Source organism: Cherax quadricarinatus, chromosome 18, assembly GCF_038502225.1.
Source record: "Cherax quadricarinatus isolate ZL_2023a chromosome 18, ASM3850222v1, whole genome shotgun sequence".
Taxonomy (NCBI): domain Eukaryota; kingdom Metazoa; phylum Arthropoda; class Malacostraca; order Decapoda; family Parastacidae; genus Cherax; species Cherax quadricarinatus.
This window is the reverse complement of record NC_091309.1, coordinates 5,077,162-5,089,921: the sequence shown is the minus strand read 5'-3', so window position 1 is coordinate 5,089,921 and position 12,760 is coordinate 5,077,162. Positions and strand designations below refer to the sequence as shown.

The window sequence follows — 12,760 nt, the reverse complement described above, 5'->3', positions numbered from 1 at the left end:
CACTGTGAAAGAATAGTGACTTCTCACATTATCAACGAACTATAAAATAATACATCGAAGGAAGGCATATAAAGGGTCAAGACTGCACCTCACCATCACATCCCACAACAAAGAAACACCTCACACACGTGCAACGGCACCCAACTCTGTGAAACACCCCTAATAATCTACCCAAGAATTAAGATTTATTACTTGTTTAATGTATCATTAAATTCTTCCCAAATTTTATTAATTATAAATGAATCCAATTTATATAAACCAAAGGAAATATTCATATTATTTTCAAAACTGCTTTTTATGAAACATGATTCAATTATATTCCAGTCGACCATGGACTTGCTTGATACAACTTTTTCAGCTTTTCAAAATCAGTTGGATGGTTAAAATCTTTCACATGAATAAATAGAGCATTACAATCTTGTCCAGTTCTAATGGTATATTTATGCTGTTTTAATCTTAGTTTGAGACTTTTACCAGTTTGACCGTAATAAACTTTATTGCAAATTTTACAAGGAATCTTATACACATCTGTCAGCATTTTGGGGGGAATTCTTTATCAAAAGTTTTTTTTTTACTGTATCAAGATTTTTAAATACAACTTTAATATTAAAAGTCTTAAGAAGAGAAGGCATATCAACTAAGTTTTCATGATAAGAGAGAACCAACATAGTACTTTTAGTTGGATAAAGTTGGTTGTCCCTTTTTGGATTGTAAAAAGTATATTTCTATCAATTTTAAAAGATTTATCAATTACGTTTCTTAGGTATTTTATATCATTAGCTATTTCATAAATTTTGGATATTTCTTCATCTATGAACTTTTGATGAAGAATTCCCCCCTAAATGCTGATGGATGTGTCTATAAGATTCCTTGTAAAAATTTGCAATAAAGTTTACGGTCAAACTGGTAAAAGTCTCGAACTAAGATTAAACAACATATATATAGCATTAGAACTGGACAAGATTCTAATGCTCTTTTTATTCATGTGAGAGATTTTAACCATCCAATTGACTCTGAAAAGGCTGAAAAAGTTGTATCAAGCAAGTCCATGGTCAACAGGAATATACAATGTAATAGAATCATGTTTCATAAAAAGCAGTTTTGAAAATACTATATTTTCTTTGGTTTATATAAATTGGATTCATTTATAATTAATAAAATTTGGGAAGAATTTAATGATACATTAAACAAGTAATAAATTTTAATTCTTGGGTAGAGTATTAGGGGTTTCACAGTCAGGTGTCATCGTGCATGTGAGAGGTGTTGCTTTATTGTGGGATGTGATAGTGAGGTGTAGTCTTGACCCTTTATATGCCTTCCTTTGATGTACTGTTTTTATAGTCCCTTGTTAATGTGAGAAGTCACAAAGGTGCTTGAAATTTCACTATTCTTTCACAGTGGTTGTTTTGCATTTTCTGATATTACCTGTTTATTGTGATCTTATTGCACATGCATATTTTTTTTTTTTTTTTTTTCAACAAGTCGGCCATCTCCCACCGAGGCAGGGTGACCCAAAAAAAGAAAGAAAATCCCCAAAAAGAAAATACTTTCATCATCATGCAACACTTTCACCTCACTCACACATGATCACTGCTTTTGCAGAGGCGCTCGGAATACAACAGTTTAGAAGCATATACGTATAAAGATACACAAATCCTTCCAAACTGCCAATATCCCAAACCCCTCCTTTAAAGTGCAGGCATTGTACTTCCCATTTCCAGGACTCAAGTCCGGCTATATAAAAACTGGTTTCCCTGAATCCCTTCACTAAATATTACCCTGCTCACACTCCAACAGCTCATCAGGTCCCAAAACCATTCGTCTCCATTCACTCCTATCTAACACGCTCACGCACGCTTGCTGGAAGTCTAAGCCCCTTGCCCACAAAACCTCCTTTACCCCCTCCCTCTAACCTTTTCGACGACAACTCCTATGCATATATATATATATACGTGTATATTAGCAGTTTGGAGGGATATGTTGTGTATCTTTATATGTATATGCTTCTAAACTGTTGTGTTCTGAGCACCTCTGCAAAAACAGTGATTATGTGTGAGTGAGGTGAAAGTGTTGAATGATGATGAAATATTTTCGATTTGGGGATTATCTTTGTTTTTGGGTCTCCCTGCCTAGGTGGGAGACAGCCGACTTGTTAAAATATATATATATATATATATATATATATATATATAAATATATATATATATATATATATATATATATATATATATATATATATATATATATATATATATATATATATATATACATACATACATACATACATACAGTGGAACCCTGGTTTTCGTCCTTAATCCGTTCCAGAAGGTCGGTCGAAATCCAAAATGGACGAAAACCGAAGTAATAGTCCTCATAAGAAATAATGTAAATCCAGTTAATCTGTTCCAGACAATCAGAAAAAAGAATGAAAAGATGGGGTGGTAGGGGAATTGGAATATTCAAACGGCTTCAGGAAGAAATCCAAATGTTCTTCCTTGAAGCCTTTTTATCCACTTCTCCGAGGCTATGGGTCCCACAATTTACACCAGAGGTGGACCCAAAAAATATTAACAAAAAATACATTTTGCAGAGAATAACTATAGATTTACATACAGGAAGCAATGAGAAATAAATATAAATGACTAATTTTAATGGATAAATGAACATTTAAATCACTATTACATACCTTTATTTAAGACTCTTGTTGGCGTATGGAAGAAGGCGAGGAGAGGAGAGGAACGAGAGGGTATCGTATGGAAGGGAAATTCCCCTCCATAAGGGGGAGGAATCCTTCAGCCTCTATGTACTCCTTGAATTCATCAATGAATTCTTTGGCTGCATGTTTGTCTGAACCTGCAGCCTCGCCACGCCTTACCACACTGTATATGCCACTTCCCTTCTTGAATCTGTCGAACCAGCTTTTGCTGGCCTTAAATTCACTAACAGCAGCACTTGTTCCAGGTATTTTCTTCACGAGATCCGCATGCAACTGCCCTGCCTTTTCGCAAATTATCCCCTCTACAACACTATCTCCTGCTAACTGTTTTTCTTTGATCCACACCAACAACTTCTCCACATCTTCGATTGTTTGTGATCTCTGTTTCATAAGCATATTTACTCCTTTCTATTTTCTTTGCCAGGATGGAATTGATTGTTGATTTGGACTTGCCATACATCCTGACAAGCTCAGCTACATGTGCTCCACTTTCACATTTTGCTACAAGCTCTTTCTTGAATTCTAACGTGTTTCTCACCTTCTTTACTCAAGGGCTTGCACTAGGAACTTTCTTTGGCCCCATGGTGGCTTATTTCACAGTCACACTCAATAAACAAGCACAAAAAACAATGGATTATTATGAAATGTTTCGGATGAACACGTGGAGTATTGCTCACTGAACAAGTGACAGAGGCAGACAGAGTCACGTACGTGTAAGCGGCCACGTCCCAGGTGGGCGGACGTCTCTGATACGGATGATTTCTGAGCGGAGGTACGAAACCCAGGGTAAAATTTCGCCCAAAAAAGTGGTTGAAATCAGAATTGTACGATATCCGCACGGGACAAAATCCGGGGTTCAACTGTATATAAATAAAATAATGTATGTACGTACTCTATACAGGTACAGGTACCAACCAACTTACGACTGAGTTCGGTTCTGACCAACCGGTCGTAAGTCGAAATGGACGTAATTCAAACCTTACTACTGAATATCAACATTACATTTTTGTAATGACTATTTTATTGTTTTATTTTGGTATTTCATTTTTTACTTTACATTTGATGCTGTTAGTACTGTATTTTATACTGTAAGGTTTAGGATAAACACTGTGTACAACACAAACAGTTGTTTATTTCCCAGAAATTTGGCATGCAAAACACGGTTGTAAGTCGAATGGTCTTATGTCGAGCAGGTCGTAAGTCGGATGGTAGGTGTATTTTTGTTGCCTTCTTAATTATCAAGTACATGTATTACATACTTCCCTTCAAGGAAGTTCCTTGTGTCCTACCCTTCCTTGGACTGAACCTAAATTGCCTTCCAGTCCCCAAAATGCTGTATAACCCTTATGCATTTAAATTTTTTTCTAAATACGTAAATCATTTAATGAGCCAAATTCATATACCTTTACCCTTGATATACCTTTGATGAGTTTCAAGTCCTACTACTCTCAGAGCCCAGCCATGGGCCAGGCTCGTCTGGTGCTTGCCTGGTCAACCAGGCTGTTGCTGTTGAAGGTCCGCTGCTCCACATATCCATCACAGCCTGGTTGATCTAGCACCTGGTGAAGATACTTGTCCAGTTTTCTCTTGAAGACTTCTACACTTGTTCCAGCCACGTTTTTGATATCTCCTGGTAAGATGTTGAATAGTCTGGGGCCACGAATGTTGATACAGCATTCCCTTATTGTGCCCACTGCACCCCTTCTCACTAGGTTAATTTTGTATTTCCTCCCATATCTCTTACTCCAGTATGTTATGGTGGTGTGAAGATTTGGGACCAGGCCCTCGAGTACTTTCTGGATATATGTTATCATGTATCTCTCTCTCCTCTGCTCCAGTGAGTACATATTCAATTATTATAATCAAAAAGAAGCGCTAAGCCACAAGGACTATACAGCAGTACATATTCAAGACTTGAAGGCATTCCCAGTAATTTAAATGCTTTACCGGGTCTACGTGGTCCATAAACGATATCTGTATTTGTTCAAGCTCCGACATTTCTCCTGCCTTGAACAGGGCCATCAGTACTGAGCAAAATTCCAAATGGGGGAGCACTAGTAATAATGTAAAATATTCCAGCGTTAGGTGCAGCAAGGTTGAATCCACAAATGTTAGACATCTAGGTCTTCATTGAGATACAGCAGATGTGGTGCTCAAAACCACTTGTGTATGACCGGCTATAAATGCTTTAATGTGTCAAGTATTCTCCTCAAAACTGATATGAGCCCGTTATCATAAACATCAGATATATGAACTTTTGGATCGAGCAGGTTTGCACCACTTGAAAAACAAATTTTGTACACATCAAACATATCTTAGTCTTTTGCTTAACCTGTCTATCATCATTTTATTATGGGTTTAGCACCTAGTTATGATTACAATAATATTATATCAAACACTTTGTTGTAGCCAAGTGGTCTTCAACACCACATTTGCTGGGCATCTTACAGGATGGGGTGGCAACATTTCAAGCCTCGCTGCAGCCGAGAATGAAATACTGTACGTGTATATGTTGTGACTGACAAGCGAATTCAGTCAAACAAGCCTCTCGTAAGTTATGTTTAATTGGTTTTTATTCATTGGTTGTATTCATATTATAATCAAGGGGGAAGCGCTAAACCCGGAGGATTATACAGCGCCTGGGGGGGGATGTGGAAGGCATTCAGGCTTAATTCGGGGAACTGGAGCACAGATCTAATTCCCTAAATCAAGAACCCCTCACCAACATCAAGGAACCTTCCTTGAGGGGGGTTGTATTCATAAATTTATAGGGTATGCAAACCGTTCCACAAAAAAATAAATATCAAAACCAAGCCCTAAACCCACCAGGGATTCACAAAAATAAGCTTGGTATACCTTCAAATCTTGATAAAAATTATGTAATCTAATACTACACAGCATAAGATTGATACCAAACCTATTTAAGGCTAACTTATATGTAATATATAAACACAATATTATGTATACAGATTCTCAACACTGGAGTTAGTTTCCTGAAAACTGCCGTTTTAAATTAAATTTCAGTGGTACCCCGAGTTTCGTACAGCTCCCAGCTCAAACAATTATGTAAGTGTATTATTGTAAGTGCTTTTGTAAGTGTATTTTTGGGGGTCTGAAACTGACTAATCTAATTTACATTAATCCTCATGGGAACAAATTCATTCAGTAACGGCACTCGAACAGTCTTCTGGAGTGAATTATGTACGAAACTCAGGGTACCACTATTTTAACTGGCCTGAAAGATGTATGGGGAAAAAATAGAGAAGAAAAAGCAAAAGTTTTGTTTCATAGTTCACCCAAAAAGTTTTTCATAAACTGTGCAGAGTTATTCATTCATAACATACACTGCAATCAGTTATATAAAGAATTATTTCTTTTAAATTAGCCTTTGTGGTTTAGTGCTTCTTTTTCATTATAATAATAATTCTTCTAAATTGTGGTTGATGATACAGTACAGTGGAACCTTGGTATTCGAACGCTTTGTTGGGCGTGTGTAATATACATACATAAAATCACTGGGTAGTTGACCACTTGCTCGGCACTCGGCCAAACAAACACGACCTGCCAGAACTTCACTATGAACGATCTTGTTTCTCTTGACATTTTTTGGTGTTTCTTATATTTTTTGTATAAATAAGTCACCATGGGGCCTAAGAAGATTAGTGATAACAGCCAACCAAAACGAATATTGGTGGGAGAAATTTGTTCAGTACTCGAACATATCGGCACTTGAACAGCCTTCTGGAACAAATTTGAGTACCAAGGTTTCACTGTACTTCTTGATTTTGAAATGTGTGGTAAAGGTTGGCATGGTCCTACCGAACTGAGGGAAACTAGTTTTGTTCTCGTGTTGCATCACTGTAGTGTATCGCTGTTCTGTTTTATCCTGTAGTACTTTATACAGGTGACAATATTGTATCAATACCAGCTTCAGACCTGGCTTCACAGCATTGCTTCTGCATGTCAGGGTCTCTTACAGTCATGAAGTCTGCAGCTTTGCCAATAGCTCGAGACATCTGGGTTTAGCACTTAGCTTGAATATTATAATGAGCATGAGCCATCTCACGTATAGCTCGAGATATTAACTGTGCAGGTTTAGGTTCTATCTCATCCTTGCTTGTTACCTTCCTTTCTTCTAACTGGGAATTGAGCTCCTCCAATATTTTATTTGTTTGCTAACGATTGTCTAACAGTTCATATATGTCTCCTTCCTGCTTATCTTGAAAGATGTCACCTGCCACTGTCCTTGGTAAATTTACAATTTCCTGGACCTGATTATTGAGGGAGAAACCTGTGAAATTATTCACCTTGGCCATAATTTTCTTTAGCCTGCATTTATTGTAAATTGGGGTTCAAGCCTGCATTTATTATTAATCAGGGAATTTCATCTCAAACCTTTTACACTCGTTATTACATCTGCAAAATCATATTTATAAAAGTAAGTTGGCACTTTAGTTTCAGAGTTGTCAGCCACTGATGTGACGAGTTTCTACACAACCTTGCATGTATAGGGTCTCTTAAATGTCTATCACTGTTCACTCCAGTGGTTGTCAGCTACATAACTGAGGTTAATATAATCTCGTTACTTGGCAAGTGCCAAACCTGCCTGGGTTGAGGAACCAAATCAGAAGAATGCTTACCTACCAATTTCTCACACTTTTCTTGATACTGCACTTACAGACGTGGTAGCGGGTAAGACTTAGGGCATGAGGACTGTGAAACGGTAGGCTGTGAGGAGGAAGGGTAGAAAGGCAAGAGGAAATGGAAGTAGATGGAGCAGACTATTACAGTAAGCTTGTCAGGTAAAAAGGGGCTGGGCTTATAGGATCTAGGAATACCTTTCTCACATCACAAAGCAACTGAAATACCCTCTTGGTTTATGTTTGAGAAATGGAGATTGATGCTTGTATTTAAATAGGCCACTATTGGCGACTCCAATCACAGTATAAATGTGAAACCTTGCATTGTTTTTCTCCATCACACGGAGAGTGCAATGTTTTTTCTGAATATATTACTACACATTTTAATTCTGTCCAACTTGTTTGTTACAGCTGAAACAAATCAAATGGTTTATAAGTGAGGAGTGGTGCAAGCAAGCCACATACTATTACTACTACAGCATCTACATTCATTTTTTCAATTCATCAAATGCATTTATTTGTATTATATCCTTATTTGGTGGGTTCTTATACATTTATTACAATTTAGTCAAGAAATATGCATTTTTATTCAGTATTACAATTGAGCAAAAAATGGTTACATTATTTTTTCATTTTCTCCAATTACTTTTGCATGAAATTTGTGATGTGAAAATATTTATTGACAGTCCATTGGATTAGCAGCAAGTGTACCAGTATTCTGCTTGTTGTTGGTCCCCCACCTCTCCACATGGAGTCGTTAAATGAATGTGAAACTGGTGAAGATGAAGTTGAGGAATTCAGAATTTTGCAGTTCTTTGCAAGTATATGCTACAAACACTCATTAAGCTGGGGTTGACTGTACTAATATATTTTTAAATTCACACATTTTGTAGTCATGGGGAACATTGTTCACTGATTTGAGATTCTCTGTGCCTCTAGGAATGCAACCTCCACAAAACAACATTATACTGTATTGCGAGTAGTTATAACTGGGTCATCAAACATAAGAGTAGATCACTGATTATCCAGTAATAAGTTATATGGCATATAACATTATCCATTGATCTTATTTAGTCTGGCATCTAATTAATATTTTAAAAAAGTTAAGTGCAAAATCATAGGAGTTATACAGTACATGGGGGGAATGGAAAGCAATCATATTTGATCCAAGGATGGGGAATACAGGTTTGATTCCTTGCACCAAAATCCCCTCATATTGAGAAACCCCCCTTTAGGGTTAAAAAAAAAAAATAAAGATTTAGTGTAGTTGAAAAGGTAACCACTTCCCCATCATCCAACCTGGCCAGATAACTGATGATCTACTATATTTACTTGAAGGAATGTAATTCTGTGCGAGTTATGGTATACCCAACTCAGGATTACAATTCTGTATGCAGGTTGCAGATCTGGTGGCCATACTATTGGACACCAACAAAATACCATATGAAAGTTGTAAACTGCAAGTCCATAGTTGGTAATGGAATATAATGTGAAACAAAACTCTTAAGTGAATACAGTACTGATGGAGTTCAGATTTTTTTTTTTTTTTTTACGTCAGTTTGCCACAGCACACTAAAGGCAAAGAAAAAATCAAGAATATTTAATTTTATCAAGTCTGTGAACTTATATAATGAATCTTGTGTGATTAACTTTCATATATTTTTCCTACTGTCTTTGCCACACATTCGCAGTCAAACCCTCCTGGGGTCAGCTATATGCAACTTTCCTCAGTCATCCATCACAATAATGCTTTAATAATTTAATTACTATAGTTTTGGATCTTTAACTTTTTCATATGCTCTCTTGTTCATTCATCCTGTACACAGCATCCATTCTTTCCAGGCAATCAATTTTTTTTTTTTAATGTAAACATTTCATTTTGTCTTCCACATTTAGCAAGTGTACTCTGAAGGCAGGTTATAGAATATACTCCAGAATGTGAATATTCCTTGGTTAATATGTAATACTGTATCATGCTATCAGTACTGTATATTTCAATCTTGCTTCTTAGTGCACACCAGAAACATTTCCCGAACACATTGTCTTTCATATTTTGGGCCCTTGCTTTTTTTTTTTTTTCATATAAGCCCCTAAACACTAATATATACTGTAATAGATTTTATTTGAATTAAATGCTTTAGGAGCTTAGATTGAATGTCCAAATGAAAGTACAAGCATTAGCTGTTATGTATGGTAATTGGGCCAAAAGAACAAATGACAATTTCTTGGTTAACTATAATTGTAATGTGATAGCTCAAATTGAAATTATGCAGGTAACACAAGCTTGTATATAAATCCCATCAAGTGCAAATATGAATATCAGAATATTCTGAGTTCACAGATTGGTCACATTTAAAGGCATACTCTTAATGTGTTATTTAACTCTTGTACCTTATCTATGGGCCTTACTGATTGAATTTAGAGTGTATTTTAACCTGTAACAAATGTGTACAAAATGGTGCCACAATGAATTTTGATGTTTTGTACTAAACCTTTGATCATAATAAAGACAGACATCAGCATTTACTACATACATTATTTCAGAGATGAGTTACAATAATGGTTTGGGCAAATATTTTCTTTTGAGATTTGCTCAGGAGTTACTCTAATTGACCTTCTAGAGCTGTTTGAATATTTTTTTTCATTATGCTACTAATAACCGAGCTCATCTAATCCATAAATCATTTCACCATTAACTGCAAGACAGCCAAGTTAGCTTCTGTCTCATCAAATGTCGTAAAGAATCTTAATTTTTTTTTTTTTTTTTAAACAAAGGTGATTTCTTGAACTATGCTTGGTGGGAGCCATTTACTAGCGATATATTATAATGTTCTCTCTTAATGCTAGCTTTTTAATAAAGTCCTAATTCATGAAGACTTAATTCAAAATATACTTGAAGACAGCAATGGAAGAGATTAGTTATCTCTATTTCAATCTCTAACCAAGACCTTCAGTTGAGTCAGGACAAAAACTACAGCTTTCTTAATCTGTGTCGCTTGTCTCCATTTGTTTTAAATTACACAAGTGTTTGACATTCCGGTTATCGTGATTACACTTCTTGAATATGGGGTGGGAGGAAGGGGGTTGTCTTTAGGAATAAATGAATGAAGTTCAAGCCAACATGTCTAATATTATTATATAAATAAATATAAAAGTAAATTATATATATATATTTATATGTTCCTCTTAAAGATTTGTTTACTCAAGTGCCAAACTGCAGCATCTGTAATTCTTTTGCATCAACTATTATACTAAAAAATAAGTAAACTCATATAGGTCATAAAGACAGTGTACATAAAGATATCAACATTAAGAAATTACTTTCCTTGTTTTCTGCTTAGGTGACAAAATTACTGTATCTTCAGGCACTTGAGAATTTTAAATGAATTTTTAAGTACAATTATTGTAAAACTTACTTTTCTATTGTATTGCACAAAGTCCATAAAAAATAAACTACTGTTACTAATTCAGGTCTATTATAATGTGAAATGCTTTCACCAAGCGTGGTTGAAGAATACACCAACAAGTCATAATGCATATCTTCGCATTATCTGATAGGCCCTTGGTGGCCACAGATATATGTATTTTATTTATACTTAAGCAATAAAGAACAATTTTATTACTGTATTTTCTTAACCTGCTTCCCATAATATTTTTCCCTTCCCTCTTTGTGGAATCCCAATGATTCACGTTTGCTTTTCCCCACTTCCATGTGTAAAAGCTCACTTTGTTATAATTTCACAGTTTCTTAATCACTTTCATTCTCTTGCTAATGCAGTATACACTGATGGTTCTAGGTCTCCTGATGGTGTCTGATATGCAGCAGGTTTTCCTGACAAGGTCCTTTACTAGTAGTGACTTGGCCAGTGTTTTCACAGCTGGGTTAGGTGCAATTTTCATGGCTATCATGCATATTGCATTAATGTCTCCCTCATCATTCACAGTTGTGTCAGATTTCCAGCAATTTACAGGCTACTGAGAAATTTGACTGCTCATCCTATCTGCATTCAACTTTGTATTTAAAAGAAATGTGGCATAACCAAAGAAGTCAATTTTTGCCAGGTCCCTGGACACGTCAATGTTCAGGGTAATGAACAAGCAAACTATTAGCTATTCGTGATTTCCCAATTTTCCACCCATATTCCTTACTCGCCAAATCTCACCATAAGATATATTATGAAATCAGACAAATATATTGTCCCTGAAAATGGAACCTGAAAAACCTCATTGGACAAGTTTTTAGTGAGAAAGAACCAGTGAGCCAGAACAAGGTGTCAGTAGTGAAAAGAGAAACACCAGAAGAGTTGCCAGACTGTCCTTCCAAGAAATAACATCCTCCTCTCCTGCTTCCAGTATGCCATTAGCTTTCCTCTGATAGGTAAGAGGCAGTTAAATTTTCATTTACTGTACAGTATTTGAATCAAGTTTCTTTTAGTGTTAATTTTTAGTTTTATGTAGTATTTAGTGCATTTTTAATAAATTATATTGTCATTTGGGGTCTGAACAGATTAATTTTACATTATTCTTTATGGAAAAAATTGCTTTGGGAGTCGAACTGGAAGGAATTAAGTTCGACAACCGATGTGCCACTGTATAGATGTGTACATCTCTTCCTACACTGATGTATGGCTCTTGGGTTTAGTGCTTAATTTGATTATATTATTACTGTTGACAAGCTAAAATTTACATTTATGTATGCCTAGTGGTGGGGACAAGAGAACTGATATGGGCCATAATGGCTAATCTCATCATACAGGTAATGGGAGGTGCTATGGTTTAAAAACAATAAGAGCTATCCATGTACAGTATGTTTACTATGCACAGTAATATACAACTCTCAGACTCCCCTCTCCTCTAAGTTTGACTTGCCCCTCAGGCTACTGTACTGGGAATACATGATTTACAGTATTTATTTACACTTAATTAAAAATATGTATTGTTAGTGTTTTTTTTTTTTTCTTCCCCCAACAAGTCGGCCATCTCCCACCGAGGCAGGGTGACCCAAAAAAAAGAAAGAAAATCCCCCAAAAGAAAATACTTTCATCATCATTCAACACTTTCAGCTCTCATCACACAGACCATCCCCCAAAAGAAAATATTTGTCTCAACTAAGAGATTAATAACACTTTAATCTTATAGAAGAAGAGAGTGGAAATATTCTAGCTACATTATCCCTTGGAGTTTTAATTAGATATCGCAACAAAACCTCTACCATTACTACAACTCGCCTGGTGTGTCAGTATTTTCGTCACCTGACCCGCTTTCTGATGGTATCACCTGACCTATCTTCTCCTCATTGTATGTGTTCCAACTTGATAATGGTTCAGGCTGGATTGAAACATTAAAGTTATTTGTGAATTATTTCAGCCATGGTATCAATATTCATGATGAAAAACAACAAAAA

The 12,760-nt window shown here is 35.8% G+C and overlaps 1 protein-coding gene across 2 annotated transcripts in view; it reads right to left on the bottom strand.

Moving 5' to 3' along the window:
* The window catches only part of ChLD3 (Chitin and LDLR binding deacetylase 3), a 77,977-nt gene that overhangs the window by 33,778 nt on the left and 31,439 nt on the right, over positions 1 to 12,760 (bottom strand). The window contains exon 12 of one of the 2 annotated variants that reach the window (XR_008407140.2): positions 10,036 to 12,684. The exons of the other annotated variant lie outside the window; for it this stretch is intronic. The gene's annotated coding sequence lies outside the window, so the exon portion shown is untranslated. Of the gene's footprint in view, positions 1 to 10,035; positions 12,685 to 12,760 lie in introns of those variants that run through there. 2 annotated transcript variants of the gene reach the window in all.